At 39.4% G+C, this 16,453-nt stretch overlaps 1 protein-coding gene and 1 long non-coding RNA gene across 3 annotated transcripts in view; one reads left to right on the top strand and one right to left on the bottom strand.

Annotated features, from left to right (window-relative positions):
• Nucleotides 1-16,453, top strand: part of LOC111870266 (zwei Ig domain protein zig-8-like) — a 223,955-nt gene that overhangs the window by 159,157 nt on the left and 48,345 nt on the right. The gene's annotated exons all lie outside the window — the stretch shown is intronic.
• The window catches only part of LOC111870267, a 455,388-nt gene that overhangs the window by 438,353 nt on the left and 582 nt on the right, over nucleotides 1-16,453 (bottom strand). The window lies entirely within an intron of this gene.

Raw genomic sequence — 16,453 nt, 5'->3', positions numbered from 1 at the left:
AACTCTTCAGCTTCTTAATATTCTGCAATCTGGCAGTGTCGGTTCCCGGTATCACAGCCGAATGAAATTCAAGCTCCAAATTATGCCCCCCTGTTGTTCCATAGCACCTGCAGGTATTCGTAAATATAACGGATGATCCTAAATTATTTTCGGTTTCAGTTTATAGACCACGAAAATCACGACAATAATTTAGAATCACCCTGTAGATTATTCATAGAGACATTCAATTAGGCGATCTGAATAAGAGATAAATAGATTTTAACTACTGTAGTGGAGTGGCCGCGCGGTGTAAGGCATGAAATATCTTCGTCCGCTCGAACACTGGGATCGTGGTTTCGAATCCCACTCAAGGCATGGATGTTTGTGTCTGAGTTGATTCTGTTTTTGTGTTGTCCTGTGTAGATAACGGCCTTGCGACGGACTGATCACTCTTGCATGGAGTCCTACCGACTGTGTAAAAAAGATTACGAAACTGAAGTGGCTAGGGCCCAAAATGGGGCTGTAGATTCATCGATGAAAGAATGAATAAATTAACCCAAACAACAAAGATAACTTTTATGAAATCATGCTCACCTATCTTATAATTTATTAAAAAACTCTTCATAATTAATTACATTTATCTGAGGTGAAGCATGTTATTAATCTGGAGAATTTCGCTCTGACTTCACATTTTAATACGGCAATGAAAACATTCCTTGTTTTTCGACTTTCCTGTGGTCCGACCAGACATGGTACCTAGCTCCCTGGTCAGTGCCCTCTCACATCTCAGGAGAGGGGACAGGCAAGCGCGAAACATTGGTGGCGGTATACGGCAGGAAAAGTCGAAGAAGAAGAAGAATCTCGGAGAAAATGTTTGCATTGCTACTTCTTCTACATTAGCTCCCGCATTGGATCATCTGGAACTGAATTCGAGACTCCGTGGCAGATATGCGGCGCCCGACTACCTGTGGAAAACCCTGATATATTAAAAAGTAAGACTGTTATATTAATATAAACTCATTTCTTTCATAACCTTTGGCATAGGCTCAATTCACTTGGAAGTCTTCCCCCAGGCGAAGTAGCGAATCAGGGTTAGTGAAATTTGAATCTGTCTGTAGTATCCCACAGGCAATTACTGTAAGTGACGTCACCCTCTTAGTATTCACGTAGTTCCCAACTACAAATTTTCAATTCCTGTAGAAATCTGCTCCGATCTGACTAGCGCAAACAAGTAAGATGAATTCAATTCAAAATAAATAGACTGCAGACAAATTTGGAAGAAATAAAACAATTTGTATCCTCAACCATATCATTAATTAATAATGATGGAATATAGAAAAGCGAAGACCGAAGTCGGAATGAAGAATGAATGAAAGGAAAAATGTAAACTTACAGTCAGAAAGAAAAACACAGGTAGAAAGTAGAAGCGGCAGACAATTAAACAGAAGGAGGAGGATATTCTTCGTTCCCTTTCAGTAACTCAATGTTCTCTCCTTTCCTATAACCAATTCTATATTCCTTAAAGCGACATTTTATCTTGTGCACGTACTCACAGTTATTTGAACCCTGTCATCACTAATGATGTCTGTTACTCCAACTACAGAATTTTAAATAACTCTTCCTTACGTACAATATTTCGCAGACCAGTCTGCTTCCTTTCCCACAGTCAGGGATTTACCGACACTCGCTTCGTCTTACCTTGCAGCTACTTTGCTCTTCCTATATGGAAAGACGCCGGTCTCACTGGCCGCGTGGTGTAAGGCTTGGACTGTCTTCGCCAGCTAAAACACTAGAGTAGTGGGTTCTAATCCAAGTCGAGGCATGAATGTCTATGTGTGTTTATTCTGTGTTGTTCTGTGTGTAGGTAGCGACTTTGAGACGGGTTGATCCTCCGTCCAAGGAGTCCTACCGTCTGTGTAAAAAGCGATCGAGGTCTAACAAAGTGTTCTAGAGCCATGGATGGGTGGATGCATGGTTGGGTGAATGCATGGGTGGATGGACGGATGGGTGGATGCATGGGTGGATGGACAGATGGGTGGGTTGATGCATGGGTGGATGGACGGATGGGTGGATGGGTGGGTGGATGCATGGGTGGATGGACAGATGGGTGGGTTGATGCATGGGTGGATGGACGGATGGGTGGATGGGTGGATGGGTGGGTGGATGCATGGATGGATGGATATGGAAAAATAATTTTACTAAACGTAGTCATGTATACGAATCTGATTGCAGCTGAATGTGATGTACTTCATTTCTATGCTTCAGTTTTTCTCTGGCCATCCTACACATCCTGAAGTTGCTTATTTGGGGACGATATCAGCATCGGGAAAATACAGCGATGATGAGAGGACGATTAAAGAATATGAAACAACTGGAGCAATGAGAAGGGGCATGGAAATCCGCGTCAGTCGTAAGAAAGCAGCCGGAATGCCAAATTGTGTACCACAAATCCCCAGTCAAATTAACTTAGACTGAAAACTGGCGGTCATAGTGGGAAGCGGGCAACTAAACGGAACAGCCTCGATATTCTTACAATGCATATTGTCCTCTTTGCTCGAATTCTCCTGCGTCTTAGTGGCCCTTTTCTTTTATATTGTCACGTGTATGGAGTGATTATGGAAGGGGTTTGGATTCATAATAATGTTTATTGAGACTTACAGATCGTAACTACACGTAACTATAGCGCTACAGCCAATTCACACACTCTGTGATTCACTGCAGCACGTATTAAGTCTTCTGAGCCTGCTGTGTCTTAAAACAATTGTTGTCTGGTAACGGTTTCTAATCCCGTAGATCCCACTATTTCCGTGTTCAAGTCTCAAAACTAATTAATCTCTAGACTTGTCTACTTTACAACTCGGCACGGACCGCATAGAAAACACCGTTTCCTACTTAATCCATTGGTGCAATTTAGGGATCTGTTCTCTAGCAATGGACATTGCATACAGAGTCAGTATTTAACAACAGGCCGTGAAGGCCAATAATGTAGTAAGACGTCGCGGTTTAAACATTTTCTAGAAAATAGGCTCACAGAGGGCGGTAAGGTTGTCAGCCTTACGCGCCGGCCGTTCTTCACCCCCAGACAGATTCCTGGTACTCATTTCTGTTAGAGATTGAGTCGACCCCAGGGCCATAGTGCGGATGGAAGGATTAAGTCGACTGAAAATATCCACACCATCGGGACTCGAACCCGCGACCTTCCGGCTTGTAGCATAGTGCCTCAAGCAACTACGCTACCGCGTGACCTAAGTTAATTACCATACATGTGCCCTGTAACATTCCACAAGGCTCTAACAGCATCCCGATATACAGGAATTGGTTCACAGTTCCTTCCCGTCAGGTTACACTAACTTATATATTCCCTCTGAAGGCAATTTATTTAGCACTGAAGGATATTTTTATTTCTGCTCCAGGAAATCAAAGTACAATATTAGCTTAAGGCTCCCTCGTTACAGTCAGGTTGTCACTTGCTGGCGCAGCAGTTCATTGCTATCCTGGCATCCTCGCTTCGTCCCTTCCATTCTCCTCTCCTGTGATGGTGTGCACCCATGCAGAAATGAACAGCAATTTTCATTCGAAATATGAATTTGATTGGATTCCGCAGTTCTTCGCTTCTATATGCATCCTTGTTGGCAATAGTCAGAAGGATCTCCTATACCATCATTTCCCAAGAAGACCAAAAATCCATTCAACTCCTTTTCTATATAATCGCCTGCTCATTATCAGAGCTATCATTTTTGGGATAATATCTTAAAGTTTTAATTCTATCACTTGCTCTTAAAATTTCTTTCGGGAGTAATAAATCTTCGAACCTAAATATGGGACGAATTTAAAGATAATATTCTGTATTTGCTATACAAAATACAATGTGATTCTAAATTACTGTCGGGGTTACCGTGGCCTATAATTTTCAAACCGGGAAAAAAAGAAAATAAAACTACGTACTTACAGAATATGAAAATGTAACTTAAATATTTTATTATTTGTAGGATTAACAACTTCAGCATGCTCCCCCCCCCCCGCCACCATTCATGGCACTTAAGATGTCCAAGCGGTATTCAATTTCCTTCCAATATAAATGGTTTGCTGGAAGGAGAAAGAAAAATAGTCGATATTTATGCAGTAAGTAGGGTGTTTGCGAACACAATTTCCTCAATATATGAACAAGAAGACAAAAATTCGAGGTGTAACTGTTTCAATCGCAGCAACAATTCTGAACTTCAGTTCATCAAGGAAGTTCATAGGTGTCTTGTAAACAATGTCCATAACGTATTCTCACGGGAAGAAATCAAGCGGCATAATATCGTGTGAACGCAGAGGCTACGGAACTGACCCATCATGCCCAAGTCAGCGCCCAGAAAAATGCAGAGGAATACATTTCCATATTACATAAGCAGGTTTACTTTGTTGTTTCCTATATGAAAACTACAGGCCACAGAAAACCCGGAAATAATTTAGAATCACCCTGTATAACCCCGTCCGTCAAGCCCGTAATCCACCGCTATACCGATTCAGCTAAGTTAACATCTGTGTCTGCTTAAAGAGACGTTAATTTCTCAAATAAATAAATAAAACACATTACGAAGTTATATTCGACAACTCAAAAAAAAAGGGTTTCAAAAACCTGCAGGAAAATGTTATTTTGTTCCAAGCTTTCAACAAAACTATGCGCCTCGGGGGAAGTTGAGCTGCAATTAGAAGAGAAACCCAGTAACATCATTATAATTCAGTTCCTAACCGCCACTTTCACCGATGAATATCATATCACCTATCAGAAGGAAACTAGCCGAGAAAATATGTGGTCTTTAAAAAAGCACTCATCCGGAAATGAATACAATCATATACATTTAAACAAGAGAATGAAGTAGGATCTGATTACCCCCAGCGGTGCTCCTGAACACAGCCCTTTCGTTTTCAAATTTGTTGTTTTCGTTTGTGTCTTCATATTGTGACAGATTAGGCCGTTTCTAGGAAACGAATACATAAACATGTTCCAACCAACGAGCATCCAACAATATAGAGCGTCCATTGCCAGGCATGGCATGAGCGGACACGCCTGACAATACGTGATATCCGTTGTTGAGCAGCAATTTGTTTTCTGTGGATGGTCCGTGCCGAGCATATATAGGGAGCAGTGAACACTGTTTAATATATTGAGGAAATTGTGTTCACAGACACCCTATTTACTGCATAAATAATGACTATTTTACTACCTGTTTCCGGTAAACAATTTATATTTACACACGAAACTCTGTACTGTTCTATGTACTGCTTTAAATAGGGAGTCGTATCCATACATTAGTAAGGATGTGTTCCATCTGTATACATGGCACTCTTTTCGCCTTGTTTATAAAACAAGGCTAAACGTGTATTTTAAGCATTTAAAGAAACGAAAACGAAGCAGATCAGTGCTATTCAATTCCGTTTTACACAAAGTACTTGAAAAAGATAATATCTTAGAAAGAGCAATTGTCTTTTATTTTCCTTTACACCGTCCTGTACATATTGAAGACATATGTATCTATCTTCATCTATGTTTATTCCCATATCCGACCAACTGAAACAGAAGGAAACTGTCAGAGCCTGCGAATTTCAATAGAGCTGTAGAATCTAGCATCATCGCTCTTTGAAGCATGCGCACTGATCACCTGTATCTCGGGTTATGTTTTGCTCTTCAGACTACAGCAGGAGGGAGCGTGGAGTACGGGGTAAAAGGAACGTTTCTATGTTACCCCAGTATGGCCGCGCCGTAGCTCAAGCGGTTAGTCGCCGGCTTCCCACCGCGGCGGCTCGGGTTCAATCCCGGGCCTGGTCAAGTGGGATTTGTGGTGGACAAAGTGAAGCTGGGGCAGGTTTTCTCCGAGTACTTCGGTTTCCCCTGCCAATCTTCATTCCACCAATTACTCCACAATCACCCTCACCTATCATCTTGGGCTGGTACAATAGGCCAGAAGTGGTCGCAGTACAAGGGACTTAGTACCACCCCACTAGCAATAAAGAAAAAAAAAGAATAAGAAATAAAGTCGAAGTGAATCGGGGAGCTTCATGGAAGAAGGCAAAGGCCCGAATTGGGGCTGTAGCGCCAAAGGAATAAATATTCACAAGAGCCCCCCATTATAACTAATTATGGGCCAGATGAATCCATTTTCAGCACAAAAATTCACTGTCGCGAGAAGTGAGAGTGGAGGCGGGTAACACACCAGCCGCGTGCGCCTACTTCTAGCAGTTTCATGGCTTCAACACCCCTCTCCCCTTAGGACAGCTCTCGGACCGATTACCCCAGCGATGCTAGCCAGAATGTTCTAGAACGACTACGCCCGAAAAGTGTTTCGTAGTATTCATGGGTTAAACCACTCTGTGCTAGAGGCGACATGCTGCGTCCATATGTGACGGAAAACTGAAAGAAAAGCAAGCAGTTAGTCCCCTGCTGATAGCGAAAGAACGAGTGTAAGTATACAGTACGGCAGTTATCACTGAAACGATATCAAACTAAAACGATCGGAAGTCAAGAAAATAAGCGGCAGACTAAAAATAACTGCCCCGCAGTTAGATAAACGTTACAAAATTATTTACGTGCATTTCTATATTGTCCTCTTATCTATGCCTATCTATCTATGGCTCCACAACTCTTGTGGACCTAGACCGCTTAATCCGATCTAATCTTATCTAATCCTAATCCTATACAAGTCGGTAGGACTCCTTGGACGGGGGATCAGCCCGTCACAAGGACCCTACCTACACACAAAAGAAGACAAACACAGAATAAACGCACACAGACGTCCATGTCTCAATTGGGATTCGAATCCACAACCCCATTGTTCGAGGGAGTGAAGACGGTTCATGCCTTAGACTGAGCGGCCACTATTAACAGCTCATGAACACCTAGGTATCTCAAATATATTCTCGCCTTCGTATTCCCCTCTAGGTTCTGTGTTCGATTATCTTCCCTCCAGTAGAGGGAATAAAGTGCTGCCCCTCTCGACTTCCGAGATTTGATCATCTTGAAGTATTTATTTTTGGTATTAATTACGAGGTTAATCTTTATAAGATTTTCTCCAGCCTTCTATTACGTCTTTTTAGGTTCATAACCTATAATTTCCCCACGATCCTGCTCTCAAAACCGTCAATATACATGTTCTTATACACAAGCCGAGAAGAGAGAACACTTTAAACTGAGGCTTGGGAAGTAACAGGTAAACTATACCAGATTTTATTTCTTCTCGAATTAAATTCTGATTTATCTTATCATTCCAAAATAGAACCGAATTGCCACAGTGTCGCAGGATTTATTAGCTGCTGTTATATTAAGATTGTGACAAGATTTGTAACAGACGTACGGCGCAGGTGTATCTCATGTGAATTTGTCCACAAAAATAAGAACTTTCATGAATATATGCATGCAACTATATCACGAGGGAGAGACCGTAAATGTTTGGATTTATTGTAGGTATGATAACATGGTTACATATGAGGGTGCACATATATTTATGTAAGCAGATACATAGGATGCATTTAGTGCTTTCTCAAGTGTACGTAAATATATCATGACCCATTCATCCGACCTATATTCTCCTTCCACTTTAAATCCTCTGCTTTCTTACTCCAACCACAGAAGCTGGCTCGTGTGAATTAGGAGATCCATTATTATATCTCCTGCAGACAACTGACTCAGTTCTCATCCTCGTACTCCTTGTACTTTTCTGTACTCCTACAAATATAATTACGGAATTCGACTGTCTTAGATATTAGAGGCATGGACCACGCAGCATAGAAAACACATGCCTGTTTCTATTGTTGCGTTGCATAACAACGGAACTATTCCTTGTCGCAGGAATATGCTTAGCGACCAGTTGCCTAAATAGTGGATCCATACGACAAAATATATAATTTTCTGATTGTGCAAGGGTGCCAATTCAATACCAAAATTAATTCTGATTCCTTCGCAAAGATTTAGGGATGAGGTCCCATATTACTTTCATTTGCGAAATAACAAAACATATTATTTTCGACCTTATTTTCATTTAATTGAGGTTGTATAACATGCCTATGAAGTAGTTTGTTTCCTTTTACCTTATTTTGGGTTATTTGTATCTTCATAAAATATAAAAACAAATACATATACACGTATATTGAAAGAGTGTGGTATCAAGAAAAGAAATGTGCGTCTAAGATGAGTAGAAATATTTTGACGTACGTTTTCAGAATATTAACGAAAATATTAGTAACAATTTTGTTTCTTCAAAGTGTTTAAAATAAATATCCCCTTTTAATAGCTGGTACAGTCAATTCATGAAGCTCTCCATTATTTTACAAACAACTGATGAACATTTAATTATATTACTGAAAATATACGCCGAAACCTTGTTTGAGCAAAACAGCCTTCACTGTGATAACTTACTCTAGGATTCTGAAAAGTTAGACAGCGCAAGTTAAAACATTTATGCTTCTAGGAAATATATTTTAATAGGCGACGAAGATAATTTTGGCTTTTGTATCTGCTACATGTTTTCCCCATCTATCAGCATTGATAATAAGTTGTATAATTTTACAAAGGGAAAACCCAAAATACGTATTTTATTGATGCTATTGAAAGAAAACAAAGAAGTATACAGTTTCATTCACTGTACACGAAAATTGAGAGAAAACAGATACTCCTAGAAGAAAAAAGGAAACAGGAAAAGGACAAACGGTGGGAGAAACACATGTACAAGACGAATGTTCCACTTCCGGGTTGAGGTACGACCGTGGGATGAATGAGAAAGATTGACTGCCGCCAACGTCGATGGGACTGCGGTGTGGGATTAATGAATTAGCAATTGGATTAGTCCATGATCTAAATTCCGCTCCTGAAGAAAAGAGACGGCTCAGTCTAGAGAGAGATGTGGGATGGATTAGCAACAATTAACTAGCAGAAGCGAGATTCCTAAATTCACGTCTCTGCTACACAAACATCGATGCTTAGTCTCGAGAATACAAGGAGCTCTCTATTTAATGAGCAACAAACACAACCCTTACTGTCATCTGTAACACGAACGACAACAGATACCAGGAGAAACAGCAAACATCTTCAAGAGATTGTGACATTGAGAGAAGTAAATGCAATGGCGAGCAGTGCAATTATTAAGTGTTTTGTCTTCTGCGATATTATGCCGTGTAGCCTATTAAAGTCAGTCGATGTTCCGGAAGAAAAAGTCGCTTCCATTTTCAGGGCCGAAGAAAAAAAAAAGCAAGAGGATATGAAGAGGGACACGAAATATTTCTCTGAAATATCCGTTGACTTTCAACGGACTACAGGACGTTATATAACAAAAGACGGAACCCTTCACAGCCACCACTGTGAGAACTTCACTTACTTACTTACTTGCTTACACATGTATTCAGCTGAGCCTTTCTTAAGGAGAAGCCAAAATTGCAGCTACTCAAGAATTTCCCAGCATTTTATGGGACCCCAAGGTTTATTGCCGTGTTCACAAGAGCCCTCCACTAGTCTCTATCCCGAGCCATTCATCCCATTCTATCTCTCTAAGATCATTGTTAATATTATCCGGTCTTCCTAGTGGTCTCTTTCCTTCTGGCTTTCCCACCAATATCCTATGAGCATTCCTATTCACCAAATTCATGCTACATGCCCTGTCCATCTCATCTTCCTTGGCTTCATCATTCTAATTGTATATTTGGCAGAGATCACAAGTTATGAAGTTGCTCAATATGCAGTTAATAATATTGAAATAAGCATAAATATAGTAGATAAGAAGTCGAGAAAATGCAAATGGTGTAATGAGTTGGACACCTGGGGAACAGGAGTTAGATTCCTGGCGTGGGTAATCGCTTCTTTTTGTTCTTCACGGCGTTTGCAGTAGCTCTGGGGACAACCTAATCCCTATCCAATTTGTGCTATGGGCTCTTTCAGCGGTATTAAAGCGATAGGGACGTACGAGTAGAATTGACAAGCTACTTCTACCTACTCTGAGAAAAAGAACACGTAGAGATACACCTCCGCTTCTCCATACATCTTCTTGGCATGCTGCTTAATTCAGCAAATTGATAATATTTCACAAAGCCAATAGAAAGTCCGTCGAGTGTAACAATGTTTTTTAGGTCACTTCTTTATCACTTTTGCCTTACATGTTTCGGTTTAATAAAACCATCATCAGAGGCACATGGTACTAACAAGAAAACACTGGCGTTGTTTAACTGTACACAGTATATATGCTGCGTGGACGCTGCTACAAATGTCGATGTGTAAAAGCTCAACACTTGCTAGGAATATTGAATGCACGTTCAACTCTCGCATTCCATCCGAAATAGCCTTCAAGTTAAAACGTCACTATTAAAATATTTAAAAGTTTAAAACATTTGAAGTAAAATGTTAGGCTCCTCCTTGTTAATTCATCCCGATGATGGGAGATGTCAGCTTGAGGTTTTATAGGCTGCAAAGATATTGTATTACATTAAGTTTTATATATTATTTGTATTTAATTTATTTTTGTTTAGTGTTGTATTTGATCCTTGCTTACCTTATGGTTGGATGTTTCCTATGCGTTGTGTGTTGTGTACTGCAGTGGGAGTTCTACGTCAGTGTTATTTAAAGCCTTGTGTGTTATGACGTGGTCGGGGGTGTGTTGATGTTGTCTATTTAAGATATGTTGAGCATAGGCGGAGTCATTTTTATTGAATCTTATACTTCTTATATGTTCATTATAGCGTGTTACTAATTTTCTGCCTGTTTGACCTATATACACCTGTTGGCACTCCTGGCAAGACAATTTGTATATGCCGCTTTGTTCGTAAGAATTTATGCTTTGTTTGTGGTTTAATATTTTACCTAATTTTACGGCCCAATTTCGCAAATCATGGAGCTGATTGAAGCAGCAAAGAAAGGTAAATTAATGAATATAAAGGAAGAATACCAAATTTACCGCCACTATAAGGATAACAAATTGATAGATGAGCAGAAGCAGGCAAAAGAGATCAATAACCAGAACAGCATGTTCGACCTCATTACTACTTGTATAAACACACCCCCGACCAGGTNACCACAAGGTAAGCAAGGATCAAATACAACACTAAACAAAAATAAATTAAATATATAATAATATATAAAACCTAATGTAATACAATATCTTTGCAGCCTATACAACCTCAAGCTGACATCTCCCATCATCGGGATGAATTAACAAGGAGGAGCCTAACATTTTACTTCAAATGTTTTAAACTTTTAAATATTTTAATAGTGACGTTTTAACTTGAGGGCTATTTCGGATGGAATGCGAGAGTTGAACGTGCATTCAATATTCCTAGCAAGTGTTGTGCTTTTACACATCGACATTTGTAGCAGCGTCCACGCAGCATATATACTGTGTACAGTTAAACAACGCCAGTGTTTTCTTGTTAGTACCATGTGCCTCTGATGATGGTTTTATTAAACCGAAACATGTAAGGCAAAAGTGATAAAGAAGTGACCTAAAAAACATTGTTACACTCGACGGACTTTCTATTGACTTTGTGATTGATAGTGTAACGGACCAAAAATGAAACAATTAAAAAAAATTGATAATATTTACTTACATTAGGTCTATTCACGCACACATATGTCTATATATACGTGTAATGAACCTTGTAATTAATGATTATAAGACATGATATATATAGGTATATTATTAATTTATTATTATTGTTGTTTGTTTGTTAATTTGTCTGCATTATTGTGTTTTCCTCCAGTGCTTACCTGTAATTTGTCTTTGACTTTATGTTGTGTTTCTCCATAATGTAATTACTTGTATCTACCCTGTGCTCTGTCTGTAATTGGCCTTGCGGCTGTTGACTCGGCACGTAAATAATAAAGAATTCAATTACAGGGACACGCACTGTGATTTAAAATATTATCTTCTTCATGCCTTTCACGAAAATTTTCTATCTGTTAACTTGCATTTTCATTTTAAGAAATTAAATGTGCAGTGTTTGTGTTATAAGCAACCCAGAAAACATAACACAATTCACTAACCCAATACCCAACATTAAATCCAACTAAAATTATGTTTTAAGAATGTTGCCCTAAATAGATATTTAAGACAGGTAAAACAGAACTCCTTCAGAAATATCTGAGCACTGAGCAGAACATTTGGTAACTCTACCTACATGAAAGTCTTACAAATTATGAGAACAGATTTACTAGTCGAATTGTTGTGCTCTAGGCATAATAAATATCTCATAGCATGTTTTATTTCTGAAGTTTTTTGCAAGCAAGAACAACAGTGTATTATGGATCCATAGAGCGAGTGAAATACAGCCATAGAAGAAGGGATAAAAAAAAACAAAAGGTTGAGAGTTCGGGTTGGGTGTTTCCTTACAGACATCCAACTGAAAACAAAATTAAAATATGTAGTTGTAAGAATAAAAACAGCTGTCAGTCTAGCTGATTGGAATGTTATCTGTTCGTATCCAAATCTTTCATAATATCCAACTTCATATTGGAATGTAAGTAAAAACTTTTTCTTATTTCGACAAAACAAAAAGTTGTTGATATTGCAAGGCGAGAGATGGCGGATGGAAGTTAAAAAAACTGAATTTTAACTACTGTTACATAGTGCTCTAATCTTAAAAATTCATACTGTTCTTCGAATATCGTGTCAGTGATTAACTCAAAGTGGATGAGATGAACTTGGAATATATTTCGGGTGGGAGAAATCCTTACAGCTTTAGTCCGAAAGTCTGAAGCAAAGAGAGAGCCTAAGAAATCGAAAAGTAGATTACTTACTCACTCACTCACGGAGCTGAGCCCTTCTTCAGAAGCCGCCAATTCTGCAGCTACTCAAGAATTCCCCAGCATTTTATGGAACCCGAAGGTTCATTATCGTGTTCACGAGAGCCATCCACTGGTCCCTATCCTGAGCCAGACAATCCAGTCCATACCATCCCATCCTATCTTTCTAAGGTCCATTTTAATATTGTCCACCCACCTATGCCTTTGTTTTCCCAGTGTTCTCTTTCCTTCTGGCTCTCCCACCAACATCCTATATACATTCCTCTTCTCCCAATTCGTGCTACATGCCCTGCCCACATCATCCTCCTTGACTTGATCATTCTAATTATACTTGGAGAAGAGCACAAGTTCCTCATTATGCAGTTTTCTCCACCCTCTTGTCACTTCATCTCTCTTATGTCAAAATATTCTCCACAACACCCTCAGTCTATTTTCCTCCCTTAATGTCAGAGACCAAGTTATCGAAAAGTAGATAGAAAGATAATATTAAAATTTATTTTAAGGAAATAAAATATATTGAAGTCGCATTTTATGCGAGGATACGTTCCTCAAAATCTCGCATAATTCAAGACAAATTTTGAAATATATACGTGTTACTTGATGAGTTTTTGAAAAGTCAGTGAAAATCCAATCCCACCTATGTCAAGGAATCACAGGGTCACTTTTCAAATTATCTTCATGCGTACGAGTTTGTGTACGGGTTCAATGCCACGAAAGAACGCAAGGAAGAAGTAATTTTTCCAATAGCTATTAACTCAGTCTAGAGACCTACACAGTTCCGGAATATAGATTTTCTCATTCTGCTAGTATGTGACCTTATTCTGCAATTAAGCCGCCATTTGCATATTATATAACACAAAGGACTCCGACAATGCAGGAGAATATGCACGCGTGCAACTGTATCAGTCTACAGCTATAAAGTTCAGAGTGTACAGAGGAGGCGAGACACAATATTCGGGGACCGTGAATAATTCTCGTCATGAGATCTGAGGTTATCAGTGTGATGAATATTAAGGCTGACGTCTGCTGGGATATGACGAGGGATAGTCTTGTAGAACCTGGACAATGTTCAGCAATAACACACTACTTTCTTCTTCTGTGTCAACCTTGAAGTTATACGAGGTGACATCTTAAAGCTCCTAATACACAATCGAAAAACTCTATGATCGATTTTCTTGGCCAGGTTTTGATGCGATCATATTTCTGTTTGCTAAAGTTGGTAAAGGCATGTACTGTCTTCGCTCGCTTGGTAAACCGGGATCGTGGGTTCGAATCCTACTCAGGGCATGGATGTTTAGTTTGTGTGTGTGCGTTTGTCTGTGTTTGTGAACAGGTAGAGGCCTTGCGACGAGCTGATCACCCGCCCAAGGAATCCTACCGAATGTGTAAGATCTAGAAAAACCGAAGTGAACGGAGAAGTTCATGGAGGTAGGCCTAGGCCCACTGGGGCTGTAGTGACAAGAAAAAAAAAGTTGGTAAAATTGTCCCTGTGTGTAACTAATTAAGCACTACATCATTAAGGCGTGTGGTGGAGTGGATGTATAGATCCACATTTTCTTGACCTCGGCAGTAGTTGGTGAGTGGTCAGCTTCACGCCCCTGCTGCTTAAAGATCCCCCAATACACATTTGATAGGAGGTTTGATGAGCCCCAGAGTCGGTCTGGACGCTGTGGAGAAGAGAAAACTCTTGACCCTACCGGGACTCTGTCTCCGACCCCTCTCCATCGTCCAGCCAATAGCTAGTCGCTATACCGACTGCGCTATCCAGATTCCTTATTTTTGTTTGCTATGTATTTAAAATGATTCTAAAATTCTAAATCTTTAGGCTGGATATTGCTTTCTCAGGTTGCAAAAGCGCTGTTGCCGAGACGTGAAATGCGCAATCATTAATTCGTTACACTATGCACTGCAATTACAAGGGAAGTTAACGCTAAATTAAAAAGGCCAGAAGAAGAAAGAAGAAGAATTCGCTCACTTAATCGTCTGTTTATCCCTGGCGATATATGTTTGCATGTTATGCACACTGCCTTTTAACAGGAGTAAAGAAAACCTATTCTGAACATGACACGAGAGCTGCAGTTGGACGAAATTGGGGGACGGGATAACAGTGTACAAGTCCTCATAGGAATACAAGTTCCCGCACACAGCACTTAAGGGAAGGCTACTGATTTCATCTGGAGCTAAGGAAATACAAATTTCGACAGAGACTGCTCCTCGATTTGACCTCTGAAATGGGGAATACAAGTATTAGCTGCAAGACCGATATGCAAGTCACTGGCTTCGGAATTAGACTAGCCGACGTGGGAGGATGCGTGTTGCATATTACAAAGAAAAGCGAGTCAAAAAACAATACTTGAACAATGCGCCCCATTTTGGGTGACGAAAAGGCCGACTACATATTATAAAATTTATGAAAAAAAAAATCTTTGGAAGAGTTCTGTCTACTGGGTTATAACGCCTTTGGAAGTCAATCGACGTTTCTGAGAAACATGTCGCCTCCTTCTTCAAGACAGAATAATAAACGAAACAAGAAACCGGCGTGAAAGCATTTGGTTGGTAGAGAAAATTTTTGTTACTTCTTTCTTCAGGAAATTGAATTTCTAATAGCCTCTTAATTTTCTTGAATTTCTGTACCTTGTCTTTGTCTTTATTACACGCATTCTGACGTGTTATATATATATATATATATATATATATATATATGTTATTTCTTAATGTATAAGTCAACACAACAATTCTATAATGAACTACTAAATACAGTGGTATTGATTTTTCTATTACCGAACTGGTGTGGTGAATGATACAATATGAGGTACCATATTTTCATAGTACAGTCATTGTAATGGAATGTAAAACTTTAAAATATATAACTTTCTTTGAAATGCAAGTTCTAAATATAGCAAAGAAAATAAAATTATGTTGGAAGAGAACCTACAAAGTAAGATATGTACCTAATTGTATTTCAACAGATTTGGGAAAAATAAAATGAATGAATGTGGTTTATTCTAGTCTGCATTGTTAACAGGACCGAGTAATTAGAACTTGAAATGATACTGAAATAATTTAATTAACATAAAATTGAATAGCCAATTTAGTCTTTAATCAGATACATTTACCAAAACCAAGACTTCGTTACATAACGTAATATGTGATATTATCTCTGTAACTGTTCGAATTTGTAATTTAATACGAATCCTCACAGAATCACGTTACGATGGCGAGAACTGCACACTGTGCCTAATATCTAACCAAATTTCGTTCTTATCCCTACTATAACTTCAGAGATTATTATGATGTGCCGCGGTAACGGAATGTCTTGAAAGTGCGTACGTCTATGCCGCCCTTTGTAGATGAGGTCGTATTTGTGAGAAACATGTATTAATTATTGTTAAATTAAAGGGTACTTGCAGTTTTGGGCAGTCTCCCTTCTAGTCTGTCTGTACCGTGAATCAAAAGGAATCAACTATGATCCTTTCAATTCATAACGCAGGTCACACTTTCGTAATTTGCATATTATCCGTAACTTTGTCACGTGGAGTACGAAAACAATATAATTTACGCGTATTTCTCCGTATTAAGCGCCTTATTCGGCCGCGCCATAGCTCAAGCGGTTAGTCGATGGCTTCCCACAGCGACGGCCCGGGTTCGATCAAGTGGGATTTGTGGTGGACAAAATGGCGCTGGGGCAGGTTTTCTCCGAGTACTTCGGTT

This window comes from Cryptotermes secundus, unplaced genomic scaffold (assembly GCF_002891405.2).
Source record: "Cryptotermes secundus unplaced genomic scaffold, Csec_1.0 scaffold94, whole genome shotgun sequence".
Classification (NCBI taxonomy): domain Eukaryota; kingdom Metazoa; phylum Arthropoda; class Insecta; order Blattodea; family Kalotermitidae; genus Cryptotermes; species Cryptotermes secundus.
This window is presented reverse-complemented; position numbering and strand designations above follow the sequence as displayed.